The sequence below is a fragment of the Gekko japonicus genome, unplaced genomic scaffold (genome assembly GCF_001447785.1).
Source record: "Gekko japonicus isolate JY-2015 unplaced genomic scaffold, Gekko_japonicus_V1.1 scaffold88, whole genome shotgun sequence".
Lineage (NCBI taxonomy): Eukaryota > Metazoa > Chordata > Lepidosauria > Squamata > Gekkonidae > Gekko > Gekko japonicus.
In genome coordinates this window covers 218,806-223,208 of record NW_015160209.1, presented here as the reverse complement: position 1 = coordinate 223,208, position 4,403 = coordinate 218,806, and the positions used below count along the sequence as shown (strand labels likewise).

At 43.4% G+C, this 4,403-nt stretch overlaps 1 protein-coding gene across 1 annotated transcript in view; it reads left to right on the top strand.

Annotated features, from left to right (window-relative positions):
• Nucleotides 1-936: 936 nt before the first annotated feature.
• Nucleotides 937-4,403, top strand: part of SULF1 (sulfatase 1) — a 127,408-nt gene continuing 123,941 nt past the window's right edge. Inside the window, exon 1 of the mRNA XM_015408952.1 lies at nucleotides 937-1,008. The gene's annotated coding sequence lies outside the window, so the exon portion shown is untranslated. The remainder of the gene's footprint in view (nucleotides 1,009-4,403) is intronic.

Here is a 4,403-nt window from a genome sequence, read left to right as displayed (position 1 = left end):
CGGGGGGAGGGGCGGGGGTGGAGGAGACGGAGGAACCGGTGGGATGGGGGGAGTGGAGAGCTTACCTGCTCCTGCTGGTTCCTCCTACGCCTGCTGAGTTTGCAGCTCCCCCCCGCGCAAGTTTCGCGGGTCTTCTTTCTTGTTCAACATATTCCTGAAGATGAATGGAAACAAAGCTAACACTAACTATATGTTATAATCATGTAACTATTCATGTACTCCTTTTATTATCAAAATATGAATAAAACATTCTTTTAAAAAAACCTGGTTGGTGATGAGATTTCTCATAGGGTGTTGGGGTTTTTGCAATGCTTGTTAATGATGGTTTCTGTCTTTTTTTAAAAATGATATGCTACTTTGAAGAGACCATATTTGTAATCAAAGGGTCAGCAAGCATTTAAGAAAAAGAAAAAGGGGGCCTGACACTTGCATTATTATTGAGGTATAGTCGAGCAAAAAAGATGAGCAAGTAAAATCAGGTTTTTATCAGTATTGTTTGCTGAATTAGGAGCCACAAGTGTTAGCTGGATGAGCATCTGAAAGAATGCAGGTGCTGGATGTCGCTGCCGCCTTGCTTGCAGTGGAATGCATAGTCCAATAGAACTCTTAACGCATTAAGACACAATCAATGATACATAAATGCCTTGCTGTTGGTATTAAGGTCTAGTGATAGACTGGGACAAGAGTATGTAGTGTATAACTGCTATGCAATAGTAACTATTTTTCTTTCTTTTTGTAGGTCTGTACAGAAATCCCACTGGGTATACTGATTTCTCTCATTACTGGGCAGTTGGCAGAGACACTCTGGGTGTATAAAAACCTCAAGGCAAAGAATTCCGGCTTTGTGTTGGTTGATGAATTGGACCAAACAAGCCACAGGCATGATTTGCATCACCTGGATAAGAAACTGAGTCAATAGTTAAATCGTCCAGCATTAAATCTTCTTGAGATGATTCACATCCTGTAAAACATTAAGTTCTCTGCATTCAACAGACCATCTGTACTCTGGTGAGTCAGGAGTAATGGAACTAGTTAAATCTTGACTGCATGAGGTTCAGTGCAGTGTTGGGTTGGAAAGGGACCGAAATGTTCACTACTGTGGGTCGTGCAAGAGGAGGAGGTAATTTCTGCTTCTTTCCCCTTTTTACTGCAGCTCTTCCCCCTCCCCCAAGTCCACTGTCCCAGGGACCTTCAGGAGCAGCTTTTGGAAGGTGTGGAGAGGGAGGCAGGAAAAGTAATTTTCATAAATGTGCTCCATTTACACAGGCTCCATGCACAGGTGCATATCTGTTTGCAGTGCTAGTCCTTCTTAGGTTTTCTTGTGGAAAGTATAGTTACCCAATGTAGTATTTAAAATGAAGCTATTGGAAACAAAACTTTATTTAATGTGTGTATTAAAAAAGAAATATTTGCTATGACAGTGTTTGTTTTTATGTATTAACATTCAATAAAAAGTTAGGCTAAAGTTTTTAAATTACAGAAATTAAAAAAGGAAAAGAATGTATAGCATCTCATGTATTCTTTTGATGTCCAGCAAAAGAAACAAAGCAATCATTTGTGATTTATGGCTGAAGCTCATCCCTTAATGCAGAGATGTCGAACTCATTTGTTACAAGGACCAGATCTGACATAAATGTGACCTTGTAAGGCCAGGTCATGTGTGCCATAAAATGTGCCATAAAATGTAATGCCAGGTACTGGAGATATCTGTTGCATTTTTGTGTAAGCCGCCCTGAGCCTGCTCTGGCGGGGAGGGTGGGGGTACAAATCAAATCAATCAATCAATAAATAAATAAATAAATTTTATGAAGGACAGCAGCTGGTAAGCTCTGAGTTGGTCTGTCCTCACTGTAAGGCCCCATGGGCTGGGGGGAGGATGCAGAGGAAAAGCAGACTGAAGAGCCAGCAGTGCAGTGCCGGGCAGATGCACCTGCGCTGCCTGGAAGAAGGCAAACCCCTTCCCCAGCCTGCTCCCACTGCCAATGCTGTGAGTCCAGGCCCCAGCATAAAAACACAAAGCCACAGGGTATTATGAGCTCCCCCATGCCCCCAAACCATCACAGAAGGGGACTGGGAAGACAAATATGGCAGCGGCACTGGCCGCCAGCAGACCTCAGTAGAGAATTGTCTGAACACCCCTCCCACATGCAAACACTGATCCCCATGGCCATCCAGGACAGTGTCCCCAGAGCTGCACGCTGTGCAGAGAGGCATGTGACCTCGCCTTGGAACCCCAAGCCAGTTTGAATGCAGCTGTAGTGGTTCCCAACTTAGCAGTTAGTCTGCCACTGAAGCAAAGGGGTTCTGCTTAACTGCTGCAGACAAGGTTGTTCTGCCATTCTGAAGCCACAAATGGCATGGCTCTGCCCACTCACTGCTCCCAGTAGCCTCCTGTTCCCTCCCTTGCATCAGTTGCTCACGGGCTGGATGAAACCGTAGAGTTTTCCCTCTGATGGTCGTGGCCCGGCCCCCAGTGTGCCCGGTGTCCTAACGTCACTTCCTAGTGACGCGCACATTGGGGTGGGGTTCCCCCCAGGGCCCGATCCGCCGGCGGCGGGGAACGGGCCTCTGGGGCGGGGACTTGGCAAGCCTAGTACATGTGTATATACACATTTGCTGATACTTCTGGTTTTAGGTAATTAAGATGTTGTGATTGAAATCTACATTAATGGGCGCAGGGGTGGCTGTGGCTGTGGCTCATTGGCAGAGCATCTATTTGGCATGCAGAAGGTCCCAGGTTTAATTCTTAGTATTCCCAATTCAAGAGGGTCGTTTAGAAGGTGATGAGAAAGACCTCTAACATAAAACCCTGGACAGTTGCTGCCAATCTGAGTAGACAATACTGATTCAGAATAAGACAGCTTCATGTGTCCATACAGATCATGTTTATCCTGAAATTCTTTCTGTAGGACTGTCTATGAAATACTGTATATGTTGACTGTCTATGAAATACTTCCAGGCTCTCTTTGAAATGTTTCCCCGAGTTTCCAGGAACCACCTCTGAGGTACTTGTCAGTGAAGTGTTGCCTCTCTTCCTTCTATCCCCATTACAGTAGCTCAGGCGGTAGGTGCAAGGTGACCTGGAAATATAGGTTAGTAATACAATGATGGTGGAAGTACTACCTGTAATGAAAAACTCTTTCATTACCTCTGGGCAAGGTGGTCTAATTTCAGAAGCATTTAAAAGTATTTTCTTCTATTTAGGTTGTCGATTCCATATAGCTGAGACTGTTATATCAAGCTTGAGCTGGCTGTCTTTTTGTACTTTAATGGTGAACAGCTTTGGTTAATGAAATGCCAGGGACAGCCTTTTCAAAACAGTTATTTAAAACATGTTATTCTAAAAGGTGATCACATGCATTTCTCTGCTTCCTTTTCTCCATGTATTTGAATTTGTGATCATGAAGAATGTTTTGGTCAACCACATATTCTCCTACCAGTAATCTGATCCCGGTGGGCACTGTTGTATTTCAAGCTGTCTAATGTGAAGGGAACCCTATAGCATCATTAGGATCACAGCTTTTCAGGACATGGAAAAATTTCTGAGAATGAAATCCCTTTCCTGGCATAAACTCAGAATGGAAATAATCAGCCACATCAATATCCAGCCAAACAATACAGACCCTACATTAACTTACTGGTGATACTTGGGACTTAAGAATTCAGAATTCAAATAATGTTCATTACTGTAAAGTGGAAGGAAAAGGATTATATGTTTATGTACTAACATTTCTGCATGGAGTTTGTTTGGAATATGGCTCCATTTTCAGGCAATTGCAAAGGGTTAGTGTTCACATCCTGCTGATATTGGTTATGAAACCACATCCCATAAGAGATTGTTTGTGTTTTTAGTGCTTTAGAACCATTCATCTGCTTTTTAAAAGCATTTCACTAAAATTATGCAACAAGAAAAGTCATTCTTCAATAAAAAGCATGTCAGAAAATGATCAGTGGTGAACTGAATTTTCCTAATTGATTCCATAAGCACCAGGGGTCATTTCATAGAAAACTACTAGGCTATTAGCATAATAGCTCATTAGCATATACCACACCCCCTGACATCATTGGAAGTGATGTCAGAAGGGGAAGCAAAAAGGGGGGGGAGGCATCTTCAAAACCCTCCACCTCCCTTCCCCAGCCGGCCTGGGAGGGGTGGAAGTGAAGAGAGAAGGGGTTTAAAGTTTAAACCCCTTCTCACTAGAGTTGGGCCGTAGAAGGAGGAAAGAGGGAAGGAGAGAGAGAGAGAGTAGAAGGAAGGAAGGAAGGAAGGAAGGAAGGAAGGAAGGAAGGAAGGAAGGAAGGAAAGAGAAGGAAAGGGGATAAAAAGAGAGAAGGAAAGAGGGAAAGAAAGAGAAGGAAAGAAGGAAAAGAAAGAAAGAGGAAAAGGAGAGAACAAAAGGAGG